Source organism: Culex quinquefasciatus, chromosome 3 (assembly GCF_015732765.1).
Source record: "Culex quinquefasciatus strain JHB chromosome 3, VPISU_Cqui_1.0_pri_paternal, whole genome shotgun sequence".
Lineage (NCBI taxonomy): Eukaryota > Metazoa > Arthropoda > Insecta > Diptera > Culicidae > Culex > Culex quinquefasciatus.
The window spans coordinates 77,459,131-77,480,285 of NC_051863.1; the positions used below are offsets into that span (position 1 = coordinate 77,459,131).

At 36.3% G+C, this 21,155-nt stretch overlaps 1 protein-coding gene across 1 annotated transcript in view; it reads right to left on the reverse strand.

Annotated features, from left to right (window-relative positions):
- Positions 1-21,155, reverse strand: part of LOC6037793 (cardioacceleratory peptide receptor) — a 161,614-nt gene that overhangs the window by 69,243 nt on the left and 71,216 nt on the right. The gene's annotated exons all lie outside the window — the stretch shown is intronic.

Sequence of the window (21,155 nt, forward strand, 5' to 3'; positions counted from 1 at the left end):
ACGTTCGCTCAAATTTCGAGTTCAGAAAATTATTCTCCAAATTTTCTAACATACAAACAACATTGTGAAAACTTTGATTTAATAGATTACGAAGATAGTACCTCCTCTTTTCTAAATATTAAGTTTACTCTGATCGAATTAGAATCTACTCTTTATAGTTTTAAAGGTTCTTCACCAGGACCTGATGATATAACTTATCAAATGCTTCAAAATCTTCCAATTGATGGAAAACTATATCTTTTAAAAACTTACAATGAACTATTTTTACTCATACATTTCCATCCATCTGGAAGGAATCAATTGTCATTCAATCGAGAAAAGTAATAAAATCCTCTACTTCCTTCCAATAAACGACCAATCTCATTAACTTGTTGCCCTTGCAAGGCGATGGAGAAAATGATAAATCGTAGATTAGTTTGGTATCTTGAATCAATAAATTTTTTCAGTTCTTGTCAGAATGGTTTCCGTAAGTATCGTAATACAATGGATAATCTTGTATCTTTGGAAACGGCAATTCAAGATGCTTTTGCATGCAAACAACATCTTGTAGCAATCTTTTCGATTTAGAAAAGCTTATGATATGACTTGGCAACATAATATTATTAAAACATTGCATGATGTAGGAGTTAGAGGCAACATACTTTATTTTATTAAAAACTTTATGAGTAAGCGTAAATTTAGAGTCTGCATCGGTGATTTATTTTCGTCGTTTTATGATTTAGAAAACGGAGTTTTACAGGGCTCAGTACTCAGTGTTACATTATTTCTTGTTGGAATTCGTTCCATTCATGATGTTCTACCATTAAATATGGAGCGACTGTCCTATGCAGATGATTTTGTTGTTTATATGAGAAGTAGTTGTTTAATAGAAATAGAGACCGAAATGCAATTTTTTTTAGATAATCTTTCTACTTGGTGTGATAAAACCGGTTTTAAATTCTCTCCAACTAAAACCAAAATGGTAAATTTTTGCAAATTGAAAAGCTGCAACTCAGACCCTGAGCTTTTCCTTCAAACTCAATCTATAGAGGTAGTTGAAGAGCATACATTTCTAGGTATCATATTTGAAAAAAAATTAACTTGGGTTCAATATTTGAAACATTTGAAATCTAAAGCTTCTAATGCAACAAATATAATAAAAACTCTTAGTAGCACATCTTGGGGATCAGATCGAAAAACTTTGTTGACTTTGCATAAAACTCTTGTTTTATCAAAAATTGATTACGGATCCGTACTTTATTCAACTGGCCGTAAAATTTAGTAGATCAATTGAACTCAGTGAACCATCTAGGAGTTCGTCTTTCCACAGGAGCATTCCGCTCAAGTCCGACATGTAGTATTCTTGCAGAAGCTGGTATTATGCCATTAAAGTTCAGAAGAGAAAATCAAGTTATCCAACTTGGCTTAAGGATTGCCTCAATCGAAAATCATCCACTAAAAAATTTTGACAATGATTCACGAATTAAATATTCCAAATCATTTAAATTTAGATGTAACGTACTGTTAGAAAAATATGGTATTAATACTATGAATATTTTTATCGTGGTTTTCATTCTTTTCCACCATGGTGCATTTCAAAACCTAAAATTGATTATACGCTTGGTAGTTTTAAAAAATCTGCCCATAATGCTCACATATTTAGAGCTGAATATGTGAGGCTTTGTAATTGCAAATATAAAAATCATTTTTTCATATACACCGACGGTTCAAAACAAAACGATTTGACCGGACTTGCGTGTTATAGCGAAAAATTTGAAGTTCAGGTTCATTTACCGAACTTTACATCGATCTTTGTCGCGGAACTTTTAGCTATCCTGCACTCTCTAGAAAAAATTGCTTCCTCTGATTTTGGCGTTAATTTTGTTATTTGTTCAGACTCTAAAAGCTCATTGCAAAGTATTGAAAACATTTTCTCAGAGCACCCAATTGTTCAAAAAATTCATAAAATTTTAAAAGACATCAATGATCAACATCGTTCAGTAGTTTTTCTTTGGATACTCAGTCATATAGGAATACTGGGAAATGAAATAGTTGATAATTTGGCAAAAATGAGTATACAAAAACCTATTACTAATATGAAGTTTGTAATAAGTGATCTAAAATCTAAACTAAAGGCAGAAATCTTCCGTTCTTGGGAAACTGAATGGCAAACAATCGAAAATAACAAACTGCGCGTTTTTAAGACTGATGTTTCTGCTTGGGAGTCATCGTGTCGTAGATCGAGAAAAGAATCTGTAGTGTTATGCAGATTAAGGATAGGTCATTGTAATTATACTCATAAACATCTGTTTGTAAGAGAAGATCCTCCAAACTGTGAGATTTGTAAAACACAAATTACTGTCAACCATTTCTTATTTGAGTGTAGTCGCTTTCGTAACGAGAGGGCACAATTTAGGATTGATGACTCTGTTCTACTTGATGAAAAATATTTGCTGCACAAAAATTTATTTGAGTATCTTAAAGCAATTGATGTTTATACTAAAATATAGAGTAGGCATTTAGGGCTTAGTTATTTTTAGAGTATAAAAACATTGTAAACCTTTGTAGAAGATCAGGTGCAAATAGCCTAGCCAGTGCTGAGCACCTTTATTGTAATAAATAAATAAAAACAGCAGGGTCGGCAGAAAAGTTGCATTTTGCATTCTATTGACAAATTACCACAAAAGTGTTCCGAATTTGTGGGTGTTCCGAATATGTGGGATGACTGTACCACAAAAATATATAAATTTTGAAGCACGTTTGATTTAGACAAAAAATTCCTTCAGTGGCTTCAAGAAAAACACAACCGGCACATGCTAAATAATTTTGAAATTCGTTAAATTGAATTCAATACAGATAATTTTAGAGTGATGATCAATTTTCTTCGAAAATGATTTCACGGTTTCACTTTAAGCTATATTTATTCTATATTACTCAAACTTTAGCAATTTTAAGCTAAATTATATCCAGTAATGGGCAGGGGAGCATTTTGGATAAAACAAACGAGTGGTTTTAAAGAAGTGACATTAAAATAAGGTATACAAAACGTATTGAGCGTAAATGTAATTGTTACCGGAAAATGCATTTTTTTTTAATGCGTTCATGAAATCTTTTTTTTTTATATTTGTTGCAGAAGAACTAATTCTCCAAACCCAATAAAACCTCAAAAAATCAAGTAGAGATTCCTATACGATAAAAGTAATCCATTTCCAGAGTCAGCTTTTTCCCATATTAGACAGTGTCCGTCAGACCGTAATCACCCACTCTCTCGCTCTTTCCGCGCGGGAGGTCCGAACCCCAATTTGTACCCCCACATTAGTGGGGTCGAACTTGGGTGGTTTATGTATAGATAGAAATCCAAATTAAGATTTGCGTTTCCCCCTTGTGCTGCGCTACCAGTAAAAGTGAGATATTTTCTCAGAAGCTGTATTTTCCTCGACCTCGAAGGGTCGAATTCTTTCTTTTTCTGGGCTATTTCTTCACAGGGATAAATTTGTTCATTAGTGTGATGACAGAGGTTGTGGCCTCTTTTGAAAGATTTGTTCGTAATTTCTCAGGGCTTAGGGTAGAAACCCAAAGGATCAATCGATTTTCATTAATTGTAGCCTGGTATTACAGTTGGATGTTTTCGATTAAATTAGAATGTATCAAAATATTGAATACATTGTATATGTTTGAATATAAAAACTGTAAGCATGTCCCCTTTGGGGTAAGTGTGTCGGAATCGTTTTCTGTCCATTTAAGGTGCGTCGGCGGTCCACTAACTAACGAGCCCAAAACGGATGCTGCTGCTGCGGTTTCTGCTAACTGTTAAAAAAAACCTTCCGTCGAATGACGAGAGAGATACGTGTTTCATCATCGCCGCAACTTTACAGCAGCGCCCATAAAATGTCTTCTTTCGCAGGTCAGACCGGGACCGAACCACGTACGTTTAATTTTAATGACGCCTATCATGACAAATTATCCCCCGGGCCAGGGGCTTGATAAGGGCATCTGTGACGCTTCTGCAAAATTCACCAAATTGCATGCAATTCGATTACGAGTGCGCGCGCCTCAACTCAAAAGTGGGCAATTTTACCGCCTTCCAGCGAGAAAGAGAGACAGACCTTCGCGGAATCATTTGCGAATTATACACTTTTGTGTGTGAGTGTGTAATTGATTGCGACAGAAATGATGCATCGACCAGGTCGCAAATTTGAGTTCGACGACAATTGGGATGGCCGGATACCTTGGAGTGACCACATCTCCGAGCTGCAATTGCAACCGCGAAAAAGGAGGCTCGTTCGATTTCCAAGAGATTGTGTTGGCAGGACAAATCATGTGAAAAATTACCCGCAATAATAATCGTTTATTGGTGCCGTAATGGCGCGGTGGTTATTGAATTATTGAATATTTTATTGATGAGATGTCATTTCGATTATTATTATTGGTGAGAAAGGGGAGGAATGTTAAACGCTGTGTTCAAGATTTATCTTTTGCATTTTGGAAATTCACAAAAGAACGATAAATTGTTGCTGTCATTCAGGTAATATTTCGATTGCAGTCCGATAATTGTTGATGATTGTGATTTTTCAGGCTTTCAATATACATAATTAAACATCAAAAATATTACCAACGAATTTGCAAATTCTCAATCCATCAGGATGCCATCTCAAGAAGGTTGCATTTTATCTCAAAATGTGCGATCGTTCCGCTCCTTGTACATTAGGGTGTCCAGAAAAAAATGACCTCCTGCTCCTGAGGAAAACGATTTTTTGGGTTATTTTAAGTAGCTGTGAAAATTTTGAGCGAAATTGGTTGAGCTTAACCCATTGATACCCGAGCCTAATGTTGGTAAAAAAATGTTTTTCATACAAAAATAACCTTTTTAAATCGCTAATAACTTTTCAGGATCGAGCTTTACAACTTTGGTTTGTTCTACAAAGTTGTAGAGCATTAAATCATGAGAATTTCACTTTTGAGATTATTTTGATGAAAGAAGCGCACTGAGCAGACCAAACCATAAGAAAATTAAGGTTTCCATACATTTTTTTCGATTTTCCCCATACAAACTTCACCTTCGAGTATGAATGGGTAAATGTTGACCGATTTTGCTCATATTTGTCTCAGAGTCCTTAAAAAGCTCAAGGAACAATATTCAGCTTGTGAAGCGAGGTTTTGAGAAAAAGTCCCATATTCTGGGCACCCTATTGTACATGCATTTTTTCACTTGTATGAGGTAGCAACGACTGTCTTTAACTTTCATCACAAAATTTTGAACGAACTGCTTGGCTGACACATTATTTTCTTTTTCTTTCTGGCTTGGCAAAGTCCGATTCCCTTTAAAGAGATTAATGTCTCTGTTGGCATAAATGCCCTACATGCATTTTCATTACTTTTGAATCGATAGAGGGTTGGTTCAAAATCGTGTGCTCTTTCAGAAAAAAAAATCATATACATTGTTCTAAAAGTCTGGATGAAATTCAGTTCAATCGAGCTGTATAAATATGGTTTTTTGACATTAACAAAAATTTGACAAAATCAGACAATTTCGAAAATGTTTTGTTTTTTTTTTGTTTTGAAAACCTGACGAAAATCCTTTAAAAAAGCTAGGGTTTTTTTCATGACTACATTTATTAACTATTTAATACTTGAGCATCAAAAATGATTTTTTTTTTCTAACAAGCTCCCGCGAATATAAATTCATACATGAAATTTGATCCATCGGTGCGTATACTTCCGGTGCATGCAGCGAATGTTCCGGTGAATAAGCTCCGTCGAAAGCCAATTTCAAAATTGACATTTTCAATCTATCCCAACACAAGCTTACTCTTTTTTTACGACGGCCTTTGTACCTTTCCCAGGATTGTCATTTTGCGGGTTTTACGACAGCGAAATCGTTTATTTTTTCACCCGCGACGGGTTTCTTGATAGTCCACACCCGCCCATAAAAAAAATCTCCGCGTGAATGTTGTTGTTCCTCCCTCATTCATGAGCTCGTTACCCGGAGCTTTGTTGTTGTTGAACAGCGGGGGCGGTGCTGTATTTATGCTGCAAGCGACAGGTGATTGCACGCGCTGGATGCGTCGGTGGCGGCGCCAACGGGCATAATGCATCATCGAGCATTCAACCCGCGCAAAGATCCATTACAAATCACAAATTATATTTTTTGCAATTCCGTCGTGAAATTACTTACTTTTCCTGCCATTCTTGAACGACGAAATAGTTTACTTTTCTGTACCAAAAAAGCAGAATCAAATAGCAACAATTTTCAAAATAAATGCTCAAAAAATCTACTTTTCAGCACTTCTATGGGTGCTGAAAAGTTTAACTTTTCAGCACTTCTTCGAAAAGTAATGGGTAATGAACTTTTCAGCACTTCTTCGAAAAGTAACGGGTAATTCTCCGCCAACTCACACAGCAGTTGCCCCTACAGATTGTCGAGGGAGACAGATTGGCCGATGCAAAATAAATCGGCACTGGCAACGTATGTTTTGCGCTTGCAACACTGCCAGTTTTGCTGGGCGTAAAGGGCGGTTGGTGTCCAGCACGTTTGGTGTCCAGAAACATTGGCCAATCTGTTTGCCTTGACAATCTGTAGTTGCCCCGACCCCTCTTCGATTTACGTGAAACTTTGTCCTAAGGGGTAACTTTTGTCCCTGATCACGAATCCGAGGTCCGTTTTTTGATATTTCGTGACGGAAGGGCGGTACGACCCCTTCCATTTTTGAACATGCGAAAAAAGAGGTATTTTACAATAATTTGCAGCCTGAAATGGTGATGAGATAGAAATTGGGTGTCAAAGGGACTTTAGTGTAAAATTAGACGCCCGATTTGATGGCGTACTCAAAATTCCGAAAAAAATGTATTTTTCATCGAAAAAAACACTCAAAAAAGTTTTAAAAATTCTCCCATTTTCCGTTACTCGACTGTAAAAAAAAATTGGGACATATCATTTTATGGGAAATTTAATGTACTTTTCGAATCTACATTGACCCAGAAGGGTCATTTTTTCATTTAGAACAACATTTTTCATTTTAAAATGTCGTATTTTTTCTAACTTTGCAGGGTTATTTTTTAAGAGTGTAACAATGTTCTACAAAGTTGTAGAGCAGACAATTACAAAAATTTTGATATATAGACATAAGGGGTTTTTTTTTTTTTTACTGTGAACAGACACGGACCACTGCGACACTTGCGTATCTATTGTAGTATGATCTGTTCTCAGGTTTTCTGTTTTGCTGCTATACACAGCCTGCCGAACGATCGTCTTCCGTAGCGCTATTGTTTGAGCGAGACAGTATTTGACGAATTATTCGAGCAGTTGCCCTCTCATTCCCCAGACCAATCCCCCAAATGCCATGCCACACGAGCACGAGAGACCGATCGGAGGACGTGGAGATGAGCGAGATTGAGGAAATCTCGTTTATTTGACTCCATCTAGAGATCGTTACCGATCATATAGCCCAATCTTCAGCTCGAATTTTGCCTGAGAGCATGTGACCGAGTCGAAAGTAGCATTTGAAGCTCTTCTCTGCGTATTGTTACAGAGTTCTTCAACGCTCAGACTCAGTCGCCAACAGATCGTCCGAGAGATTGGATGTGATGGGTTTTGGGGAGGCTTGGGACTTGACAAATCAATTCCCGCAGCAGCCGATATCCCCTCTCGACCGCCACCTACCCCTTTTGCCTCGCCAGATGGGTTTCAAGCCATCGACCTTCCGCTTACAAAGCGAAACCCGTACCACTACACCACGGGAGCTCGGCACATAAGGGGTTTGCTTATAAACATCACGAGTTATCGTGATTTTACGAAAAAAAAGTTTTGGAAAAGTTGGTCGTCATCGATCATGGCCGTTCATGGTCACCCGTGACAGACACGGACGACGAAACAAATAGAAACGCAAAAAGTAACTTTTTCAAAACTTTTTTTCGTAAAATCACGATAACTCGTGATGTTTATAAGCAAACCCCGTATGTCTATACATCAATTTTTTTGTAATTGTCTGCTCTACAATTTTGTAGAACATTCAACATTCACACACTCCAAAAAATAATCCTGCAAAGTTAGAAAAAACACGAAATTTTAAAATGAAAAATTTTGTTCTAAATGAAAAAATGACCCTTCTGGGTCAATGTAGATTCGAAAAATACATTAAATTTCTCATAAAATGACATGTTCCAAAATTTGTTACAGTCGAGTAACGGAAAATGGGAGAATTTTTAAAACGTTTTTAGTGATTTTTTTTGATGAAAAATACGTTTTTTTCGAAATTCTGAGTACGTCATAAAATCGGGCGTCTAATTTTACATAAAAGTCCCTTTGACACCCAATTTCTATCTCATCACCGTTTCAGGCTGCAAATTATTGAAAAATACCTCTTTTTTCGCATGTTCAAAAATGGAAGGGGTCGTACCGCCCCTCCGTCACGAGATTTCAAAAAACGGACCTCGGATTCGTGATCAGGGACAAAAGTTACCCCTTAGAACAAAGTTTCACGCAAATCGAAGAGAGGTCAGGGCAACTTTTCCCGATTTCGTGTGAGTTGGTAGAGGATTACCCTAATACTTTTCATTTTTTTTATTTAAACAATTTATTGACAAAATACATGAAAATTTGACTTAAAATTTCACTCAATGGATGTTTTTCGGAGTGCAAAAAATATTGTAAGCAACTCGTTGCAAAACTTGATTTTTTCAGCACTCGTCGTATTTATCCAACTCGGTAAACCTCGTTGGATAAATGTACAACTCGTGTTGAAAAATTCTTCTTTTTGCCACTTGTTGCATAAACTACACCTAAAGTAAAAGAACGAGGGGATAGTCCTCACGAAAAAAAAAAACGTGAGGAATGTGCTATTTTGCGAGAGTATAGTCCTCTCGCGTGTTCATTCGTTCATTGGAACAGTTCATCCTATTGAGTTGATTATATGGACAAATGACCGCCACTTAGTTACCGAACCATGGTGGCCCATACGGCAAATGCACGGTTCAATATGCCTAAGGTCTTGGGTTCGAGTCTCGGTACCAGTACTTTTTTTTTTTGATAGATGAACTTTTTTTTGAGATGAAGCCATGAGTTAAGTACTCTCGGTAATTTCGGGATTTATCCTCTCAGTCCCCACACAGTACCATTTTACTACCGAATCGTGCTCTTTATCCTCTCGTATGCCGATGTCCAGTTCTGGGTGTACTATTTTTTGTTGGTCTTGAAAACCATTTTAGTTTTTTCAGGGCAGGGCTGCATCGTATAGTTTTTCATGCGACTCTAACTCTAGCTTCTTAAAAATTGGCGACTCTGACTCCGATTATGCGACTCCTAGTCTACCGACTCCTACTCCAGCTTCTCTGAATTTACCAACTCCAACACCGGATCCTCGAAAAAAAAAACTCGACTCAACCAATTCAACAGCCCTGGTTTTTTCTTATCGATAAACATATTATTTAGGAATAAATAAATCAATTAAAATGATTGGAAACTTAATTCGCCTATTTCGAAAACAAAGTTGTGTGTTTTGAGCTGGATCACACCTCCATGATTTAACCGATTCTGATGAAAAATCTCTCCGAAACCAAAAAGCTTTTATATCCATGGGAATTGGATCACGTAGAGGTGGTTGGCTGCGGCAAGTAGGACTGACAAGAGTGCGATTTTGAAAAGCTAAATTGTATTTCAATTTCCACCTACTGTTCAGTCAATCTTCATCTCGATGTTCAAGTAAGCATTCAGCATTGTAAGCCGTTCTCACTTGCAGCAGCTCGATTCATGTAAGAAGATCCCCCCGGCTCAAACTTGACCTTCGGATGCTGTAAAGGCCGAGTAGACGCGATTCGTCAGGTGTACCCTCTGAATAGGGTAGCCCACATCAAGCTTCTTTCCCAAGGTAATAGCTAAACGAAAAGTCTTGTAGACGCTTTCAAAGCTTTCAGACGTGGACTCTGGATGTTAACCTCGGCTCAACGCCAGATAAGATGAAGAAAACGACGAAGCTGTGAGGTGCAACCTCCATTCAACTGCGGCCCTTTCAGTTGTCAAATATAATAAGAAAATTCAGTGCACTCGTCCGCGGTTGCATCGAATCGCTTGTGAATGTTCCGTTTTTTTCTGCCAGGGCGGAACACGAACACGAGGCCTCACTTTGCGTCATCCGTCATGACAGACACAGAACAAGAGTTCTCTTTTACGGTGCAGGGCACGAGTGTAACGATGTACAACACAGAGTTGGCGGAAGACCGGCGCAACGTCGCGACCAGAATGCAGCGTTTAAAGCTTAAGTGGGATGATGAATTATTCATGCTGAACCAGGCAGCCGAATGGCCCCCAGGTCAGTTCGGTCTGTCTTTTATAGTTGAATCTGACCCGAAACTAAATGAAAAATAACCATGGCGAAAGGTAAATCTTGTTGGAAGCTGTTGGCAAATTGTTCTTGTTTAAATGGGAATCAAGCAATATGTGATCTGCGTGGAACAAATTTTAGAGCACTTCTTTTTTAAATATACTTAAACAGAAAAATACAAAAATACAAAAATACAAAAATACAAAAATACAAAAATACAAAAATACAAAAATACAAAAATACAAAAATACAAAAATACAAAAATACAAAAATACAAAAATACAAAAATACAAAAATACAAAAATACAAAAATACAAAAATACAAAATACAAAAATACAAAATACAAAATACAAAAATACAAAAATACAAAAATACAAAAATACAAAAATACAAAAATACAAAAATACAAAATACAAAAATACAAAAATACAAAATACAAAAATACAAAATACAAAATACAAAAATACAAAAATACAAAAATACAAAATACAAAAATACAAAATGCAAAATACAAAAATACAAAAATACAAAATACAAAAATACAAAAATACAAAATACAAAATACAAAAATACAAAAATACAAAATACAAAAATACAAAATACAAAATACAAAAATACAAAAATACAAAAATACAAAAATACAAAAATACAAAAATACAAAAATACAAAAATACAAAATACAAAAATACAAAATACAAAAATACAAAAATACAAAATACAAAATACAAAAATACAAAAATACAAAAATACAAAAATACAAAAATACAAAAATACAAAATACAAAATACAAAAATACAAAAATACACAAATACAAAAATACAAAAATACAAAAAAAAACACAAAATACAAAAATAACGCAAAAATCCAAATATAAATTTTAATGATCGCTGTATTTTCCCAAACTTACTCACCTCGTAATTACCCTCGCACCGAAAGTGGACACGACATTTCCGCACCCAATTTGGCATTTCTTTGTCTCATTTACTAAACAACGCCGTCGAAGAAGATGATTTGAGCAATTGCAGCTGTCAATCTGCGTCTGGCCACAAAAGCCGAAAGTCGTAAACGTGATCCACTTTCACGCGTTGACGAGAGTTCGACTGTTGTTTGTAACTGAGATCGTTTGTTTTGCGGGCGCGGTAATCCGCGTTCGCGGGCGCGCGATTTGTGGTCTCCTGTAGCTGTCACGTGTCAATCATCGTAAAGGCAACACGAGTTCCGAATCTCACGCTCACTTGACAAATGATCTTCGAAATTTTGCGATTTTAACCCTTTTCCGTGCGACATCTGCCATGCTGAACCATATAACAATTAGAGAATGATTTCGAAAATGGCAGTTGAGGGTTAACCCACTTGTTCACAGTTTGTTTTACACGTTTTCCCCCCTTCTGGCAAAGATTGATGCTAATGGTCTCTAGCCGAGAAGGGAAAAGCGAGGAAAATGCGAGGGAAAATCATGAAAATTGCGCGCGTGAATTCGAAAACAATTTTCGCGTGTGACAGAATAAAGACAACCTTTAATCACTGCGGGCACGATTTTTGAGAACGCAGCCACAATAAACAACAACGTCGAAAAGGTGGTGGTGGTGGCGCCGTTGTACGTGAGTGACTGGCAGTCATAAATCGTGATTATGTCGTTTATTTCGCTGTGTAAAACACGCACTCTTTACAGGTTAATGCAACGTAAGTGGAAAGCATTAGCTCTAAACACTTCTTTCTGAGTGGGAATCCCACCCACGCGGTGTGTTTGATAATGGTTTGCTTGAAATTTGATCTTTTGGGAAATTGAAGAATTAATATTTTGCTTTTAAAGTGAAAGGTTTTGGCACACCATTCACTCCAAGAGCAAAATCTAATATCTGATAAAAATCTAGCAATAACTATTAAGTTTTAAATAACATAGTAAATCTGATGAGCATTCCAATGCAACATGATTTTTCAATAAATTTCCTAACGTATCTTGTGGTACCGTCAACTGTAGCGAGTCGGGACAACAGTCTGAATAGGGACAGTGGTTTTTAGAGCACGTAGAAGCTTGAAATTTGGAAACGATGTCCTATTTTTGTAGTGCTGTGTCTGTTCTATCCAAAACTCATTCGGCATGAAAAAATTCCATGATAAATTATTCAAAAATTATCCAATAATCTAAAATTGAAAACTGATGCTCAAATGTGATACAAGAATCCTCTTTAAACGGAACGCGCACACCTGACATTGTCATCGTGACCAGAACATGCTCTCTTGTTGGGGATTTCATAAATAGTTAATGAACCTTCTTCTTCGGTCGCGTACGGGCCATTACTGCCAGTCAATTCCCACCGGTGGGGCCTTCCGATATCCCCAGACGATCCAACGAGTTGAACGGATTACAAAAAGGAAGCGCAACAACAACAGTCTAAATCGATGTCACGTTCGCGAGGGAGGAGGAGGAGGAGTTCCCATCTTGCACGAATCTTGTCAGGAAAACAATTAAACCTTATCGTGCTGGGAATTTTAAGTATTTGACCTTTTTTTTCTACCTCCCTGTCTCGATTTAGCACAACAGCAGAGGCATGCATTCGCGGTGGTGGCCCACACCACACTATGGGGTTTCAGGCGGCCATAAATCGAAAAACCGACATACTCTAATTATTTTTTTGGTATTTTTTTTTTTCGAAAATAAACATTCTAACTAAGAAAAATCCGGAGTTTGAAAGTTGTAGGTTCAAAATTCACTGAATTGCAGACCTTCAAAGGCGAAAATGGTAAGAAAAAACATGTTTTTTGACGAAAAAAATATTATTTTTCATAGTTGTACTGTGTAGCTGTATATGTATTTTTTCCTGCATCATTATATATATTCAGAAAGGTAATTGATTCAACTTTTCAATAACATTTTACAAAACACACATTTACAGGCTAAAAAAAATAATAAAAATCAAAAAAGATGGATTTTTATTCAAAATTTAGTTTTTATCAACTTTGTTAATGGAGTACTTTTTTTGTGTGCATTTGTGCGATCTGAAAATTTTGTAGCTTAAAATTTGAACCATGTCCTAACTTGTCTCCAAATTCCAAAGTGCACTTATGTGCACTTTTGAGTTATGCCATTTTGAACATTTTGACTCATGCAAGAAAATTAATGATTTCGCTTATACGCTTGGTTAAAATCACATTATTTACCTGCGGAGGCAGAAATGACGTACCTGCTATGTATGTTTTGAAATTGATTTGATATTCATGACTTTGTTGGTACTTAGGTACGTTTAATAAAATTAGAAATTCCTATTCTAAGTATTTTACAGAAACGATTCGTCGAATATTCATATCAGTTCGTTGTTGTGTTCTTTGAAAGTATGGATAGTAATACCGTAGTGTCCCTGTACGATATAACGAAGCACTATTCTGAAAACGTGAGAACTGCTCGAGTATATTTGTAAGAATTACAACATTGCAGAACCATCACATGATCAACTCAGGGACAAACCACAGAGGAAAAACTACGCATGTTGTTCTATAGCTTCAAAACGAGGTATACAAAAGCCCATAGAAGAAGTTAATATTTTAAGTAATCTAACGACAATCGGTTACATAGTGATTTTGATTTAGAATAATATTTCGTGGAAAACGTGAATTTTGCAAGTGGATCAACAAAAAATGTGGACGAGAATCCATACAATGTTCCATAAAATAAACCGTCTAAAATTCTAAAACACCGCAAAAAAACAAATTTTAATTGGAGGGGGAGGGGGGGCCTTTGGTCTTCAAAGAGAGGTGGATTTTAACTCAAGAAGAAGGGGAGGGAGATTGAACGTAAATCAGAAACTTTAACATAGCATAAACCGCCATTCCGGGCATCAAATAGACAGAGCAAGAATATTAAAATTCACCACTTTAATGCATGTGGCCTCAACTATATGAAAAAATCGAAAATTAAACTTTTTTTTTGGAAAAATATCAAAATTCATTTGTTTTCATTATACTTAGTACAAACAACACAAAAAAGTCACAAAAAAGCAAAAAAATATTTTTGGCCGCTCGCTTATATGGAAATACCCCATAGTGGCACCAGCCCCGGTAATATGTCAGGTCAGTCGGAAAGCAATTGGGCGGATGAATCAAGCGGGCAAATAAATCACATTCCTTTGTAACGCGTGCTTTTTAACGCGCTTGTTTGAGGCGGCAATCCTCGTACTTTTGCCAGCAAACTGTAGCTGACATTTTGCCAGGAAAAGGGTAGACGTCCTTATTTTGAACTGTGCAGCTTGTTGAAGTATACCAAATGAAACAGAAGATTTAGCATAAAGTCAAAGCAAGTTTTTTTACCCTAGGACAACACTGATCCTACGCAAAGGCTGACAAGTGTTGCTAGTCCATTTATTAAATTCATGCACGAGACTGTTTAACAAATGAGTGTAACATCGAGCTGATGCCAACGTCAGAACAAATGTTTGTGGCTGGGTATCAAAACTTTAATTAGAATTGAGCCTGAGCATATCTACATATTAGGGGGAGAGGGGGTAATATGCACCCCCGGGGCAAAATGCACCCCCTGCTTTTCTCGGTATTTGAAAGAAGTTACGGGGAAAAAATCATAGAAATTGGAAGCTTAACGTTGCTAAAACATGCTGGAAAAATTTGAGCATCGTAGTATAAAAACAGCTTTATTTATTTGCAAAACTTTAAAATGTTGTGTTTTCATCTAATTTTCATTGAACTTTCATTATGATTTTTGGACAATATAAAAACATTTATTGTTATTGTAAGTGTTGAGGTGTATAGTTTTGCCATAATCTTCACAATTCTGTAGATAGATGAGTCCAAAACATCAAAAATGCATTTTATTAAACTTTCTGCAAAAACGTGGTCGGGGCAAAATGCACCGCTGTGAAGCTCCTTTGTAAAAACAGCGGTGTCATCTAGTGGTGACTAGTGAAAACTGCTTTACCCGGTGCATTTTGCCCCATGTTGTGGTGCATTTTGCCCCGTTGTTGTAGTGCATTTTGCCCCAATGTTGTGGTGCATATTGCCCCGCATTATTGTTTGAAATGAATCAAAAATGTTTTTAGAAATTTGATATTTTCGTACAATTTTGAGATGTTTTAAGACTTTTTTCTCATGGATGACGAAGAATAATAGTTGTTTTAGAACATCGAACAAAATTCTTCCACAGTAATGCTGTAATGGTTGAGAAATCACAGTTTTCCCTTAGGGGGTGCATATTACCCCCTGTCCCCCTAATTGCAAGAGTGGGCTAGGTTTGAAACTCTACAAACTCAAAATAGCAGATAAGGGTCCATTTAAATGATTGCTAGGAATTGATTTAACTAGAAACAAATAAAACAAAATTGACCATGGAAATTATTTAACAACGTGATATGAGAATCAAAACGAAAATATCGTACAGCAAACAAAGATTAAGTTTGATGATTTTACTTGTTTCCTGTGTGTTTGGCAATGCTAAGCCAAAAAAGGGGCAAAAGTGACAGTCGCAACATTCTCCGATTTGTCATTGTAGATCAATCAGGCTTAAGTGTAAGGTAATTTGTTGCAACCTAAAAGAAAATTTAAAAAATGATGTTTTTAGAAAAAGACGCAACTTTTCGTACCCTAACATGTATAGGTCATCACTTAAAATTAAAAGTTATCTCAGTTTTAGTGAACACAGTCATTTTCCCGATTTTGCGCGTGGCGTACCGGAAACCCAGTTTTTATTCAAGAAATCGTATTTCGAAGTATTGAGAGCATAAATCCACCGCTTTTGATATTTTTGTAACAATTTTCGAGAAATCCGATAAAAATATTTTCAAACAACTCCTTGGTCTCGATACCTTCATAACAGCAATTTAATTTTTAATTTGATCAATCAATTGTAAGCAAGATATTTGAAACTATCTTACTACATAAAACCTACTTAATACCCTTTCGTTTGCGTCTAAGACAATTAAGATCGGTTCAAATGGTGTGGGGTTATGAATTATTGAAAAATGTGATTTTTGCGAAAATTCATACGGAGAAAAAAGAGTTCCCAAAATCGTGAACAAGCATTCATGAAAATGGGAACCACAAACAAATTGTTCGAATGCCATGGTACTTTTTTCAAAATCGTACCATGGGATTTCGTGGTTCCCATTTTCATGAACGCTTGTTCACGATTTTGGGAACTCTTTTTTCTCCGTGTACGAAAATGGCAATTCCATGTCAAATAGGGAATCGGTTGTACCCAACCCTCTCCGATTTCAATTAAACTTTGTAGAAATGTTATCTTACGCTTATATAAGCCATTTTTGTGTAAATGGAACCAGTTTCACCCGATACTGACATTTGAGAAGGGCGTAAGTGTTTTAAATATTTTTGTATTTCGTAATTTAAATACTGCAGTATCTCGAAGCCGTTGCATCTTATCAAAAAGTGGTCAAAGACAAACTTGTAGGAAATTTTCAGGCTTTCCGAAAAAAATACACTGAAAGAAATAAACACTCCACTTTTAAGAGATTTTTGGATTTGTTAGTTTAAAAGTCAAATTTGAAGGTGAACCCACGATTTTTTTTTTCGTTCAAAATTGTTGTGAAGATAGCATAAGATGTTACGAAAAGACTTACGAAAAATGCAGGATGGAGCAACTCACCTCACTGTTTTTTTTTTTCAAAAGTGCTCTAAACATCAAGTTTTTGAAAAACCGAACACAAGAGTCGATTCTCCAGACAATTTTACATAAAGTCTCCATATTGACCATTGTCCTAAGTCCAATCCTTGTGAAGTTAAAGCGGTTTTAAAAATAAAAATGTTGAAAAAATAGGTTTTTGTATGGTTTTGGCAATTTCTTTATGACAGACTTGATTTTTAAGTCTCGAGAATATGTTTACCGGAAAGCTCGTCCAATTTCCCATAAGTTTGTCTTTAACCACTTTTCAATATAACTCGTTTTTTTAATGATTTAAGCTAATATTTAAACATAATATTTTTTCAGCGTAGTATAGTAACCTGGATAGTAAATCCAGTTTACCATTATAAAACCACACTGAAAAAATATTCTGTTTTCAGTTATGAGCAATGCAATTAGCTTATATCTGTAAGCCCATACATCCAATTGAAATACTGCAGTATTTAAATTACGAAATACAAAAATATTTAAAACACTTACGCCCTTCTCAAATGACATTATCGCGTGAAACTGGCTCCATATACACAAAAATGGCTTATATAAGCGTATGATAACATGTCTACAAAGTTTCATTGAAATAGGAGAGGGTCGAAAAAAAAGTACCTTAAAACATTCCTGTTTTGGGCTGGAATTGCTCACGGGTTTAATTATTTCGGCCAAGGAACCCCCAGAAAAATTTTAGGCCCGATCGGATTTTTTTCGAATCATGCTGTTTTCGTGGGGATATCGCCTTTTAAAAAATAACGCTGAAAATTGGCCGATTAGTGAATCCCAGCACGCTCGTGATGTTCACTAATACAATTATTTCATCCACCAACCCATCCTCCAGCTCATATTGCTTCATTACGCCATTGCTTCCGTTCGGTAATATTAATCCATCCATCGAAAAACCCCAACTCCACCAAGTCTTTGCGCGCTCTCGCAGCCGATTCATCATCTCGAATGACAACCGTATTTCAAACAAAATTTGCCGATTCTGACTCCAGCTAATCGAATACCGGCGGGCGCGGGCGTAGATTGAATCTCTCTGGTGGCAATAGCTGAAGGGTAACGTGACTTATTGTTGGAGTGTTTTGAATTGCCTAAAAATAAAGACGTTTCAAATAGCAGTTTTTTTTTCTAAATTTTTATGGAATTGTTCGATACTTGATATTTTGATCAATATTTTGAAAAAAAAAAAACGTATCTCCACTATTAGCGATATACTGATGGAAGTTATGTGTTCAGCAACTGCAGTTGATCCAGCAGTAAGGCACATCTTGACACGTGGCGTTTTAGCTTGTTTGGTTGGCCAGACTTTGCCGATGCTGCATTTTTCCGATCTTTCTTTTCTGCGATCTTTACTATACAACATGTCTTCATAATTTTTGATTTAGTACGACCGCTGCCGCGCGGTTTTATAAATATAATCGCTTATGAAGACCGGCCAAACCCTCCAGCCAAAAGTCAGCCCTGGGCCCATTATGGGGAGGAAGTCGATCCACAATTCCATATTTATGTGTATTTATAGTCCATCGTCGTCGTCTAGAATGAAAACACATATATCATCCCAAAAATGGCAGAATGTCTCAACTTTTCGTTCGCTTTCGTTTCCAGCGGGGTTTCACCGCTACAGAAAGAGTCGACCATTCTGACCGGGACGATACTGCTGGCCGTGCACATTTCCACTTTTCCTCCAACGAACCAACCCACCCACGAGCTAGACAAACTTGCTCATTGTTGTTACTGGTTTTAATTAAATGTCAGCTTCCCTGCGGGCTGTCATAACATACGAGACCAACGGGGACGGTACTGCTCTGAGGGCACTCATGTGGAATTCAATGTCTATTTGCGGCAAATTAACGCAAATTATCAGCACATTGATGCCACCATCCATGATGTAATTGCGGTGCAATTATGCAGAGTGATGAACACCGCACACACGTGTGTGTGCCGTTTTTTCAGGAGTTTTACAGTTTGTGGCGGTGGAAACCATTATTTTCTAACGAACTGTGGACAATTTGTGGTGAAAAGGCTTCAAGTTTAAAATTCAAATGAATTCGTTATACTGTAGTTAGTTCAAACGATTAAAAAAACCTTTCATTACTGCATCTTTCTCCTAAGTTCAATTTTTCCGAATGGCCATTTTCCCGAATCGACCACATTCCCGATAATCATTTTGCCAAATGATCATTTCCCCGGATAGTCATGGCTCCGAAATCCACTTCCAGAACCTGGTCAGGCACGTTATCTCTGACTCGGATTTTTTTTTGTGATTTCGGGGAAATGAAAATTTTATAATTCAAGAAAGTGACATTCAGGCAGGGCTGTGGAGTCGGAGTCGGAGTCAGAGCCGGAGTCGGTGTATAGGTTGTATAGGTCATCGCTAAATTTTTTAAGTTATCGCCGTTTTAGTGAAAAAGTCGATTTTTTCCCGTTTTCGTCATTTTCCCATTTTTGCGCGTGGCGAGTCGAAAAACTCAGTTTTTATTTTCAAAAAATCGTATCTCAGAGTATCGAAAACATAACATCACCATTTTTTAATATGTTATGTGAAATTTTCCGAGAAATCCGATAAAAATATTTTCAGACATAAGCCCTTTGGTCCCGAGACCTTCAAAACAGCATATTAAATTTTCATACGACCTTTTCAAATGTTAAGCTAGATTTTTGAAACTTCTTACTATTTTTCTTAAATAGTCAAACTAATCACCTTTCTTTTGCATCTAAGACAGCTAAAATCGGATGAAATGGCGCGGAGATACGATTTTTTGAAAAAAGTGGTTTTTGAGAAAATCGACGAAAATTGCCATTTTTCGGACCACCCCAACACGGCGTAGGTCACCCTAATAGCCAAACAAAAAAATACGGGTCTAATTATATCGGCCAAGGAACCAACAGAAAAATTTTGAGCCCGATCGGAGAACTTTTTTTCGAATCATGCTGTTTTCGTGGGGAATTGCTGTATAATCATATATATGTAAATTTGAGGCTAAGTAAATAAATCCAAATATACTTACAAAGTTGTTCTTCTACAAATGCCTAGAAATCTGGAGATATTTTTTGATTTATGTTTCAATAACGTACAAAAATTATAGCCTAGAAACTTGTTTTCCCTTTTTTGATTCGAACTTTCTTTCCTTGAGGAAAACATGAGTCGGAGTCGGCTAGAGTTGGTAGGCTGGAGTTGGAGTCGGTGTCGGTTGAAGCTGAAAGCCGGAGTCGGAGTCGTTTGAAACATGACCCGACTTCGCAGCCCTGCATTCAGGAACGTGAAATTTTCAGAGAAATGTTTTCAAGGATGTGGCATTTCCACTTCCTTCGAGTAATTCAGTCAAAATATTGTCCGGTGACCAAAATATTGTTTGGCTTATTTCTCAAGAACATAGTTTAGAGAGCCTCAATTGTACGTCAGGTTGACCCTCTACATCAGGCCTGCCCAACGTCCGGCCCGCGACAGCTTTTCAAAATAGTTCTTTGACGGACTCTTTAGGCTGTTCATGAAATATTCAATAAATAAATCGAGTGTCTAAATTTACAAAACATATAGCTTTCGATCAAATTTTCACATAAAAAATTAGAATCATTTTGTTGATTATGTTTTGCTTTTGTAATAAAATGTTGCTAATCAAACATATTAGGGTAAATATACCCATTTTAATCATTCTATGCCATTTTAACAATTCTCATCATTTTAAAGTTTTCCGCTTTTAAATCAATATTTTTAGATACAGCAACGACGGAGAGTTGCTTACTCACGTTTTGTTTGTTTCTTTAGAACAGTCAAAAACACTTTATGAAAGGTGTAATTCATAATCTAAGTGCTGATAGACCGACAGTAGAAATAGGCTGATAAATGGTATATTTCCCCTGTTTAAATTTTGTCTTTGTATTTTTTTTAATGTTTTTGTTTCAAATTCAAATCATTTCTTTATTGATATTTTCTGCATCAATTACTAAGCTGACAAATGTCTCAAGAAAACAAAATTATCCATTTCGTAAAAATGGGAAATACATGAAAAATATGGATTTTTGTCTAAAAATGTTTGTAATTTTTTAATTCAGTGTCTTAATTAAAAAATTACACACAGTTTTCACTGTGTTTAAATCTTCATGTTTACTTCTTGATGTTTTTTTTTTCTTTTTTGAGGAACGTGATTAACGTTGATTTTTTTATAAATGAAGAAGCAAAAAATAATGAATGTTTTCAAGACAACTTTTCAGTGATAAACTTTTG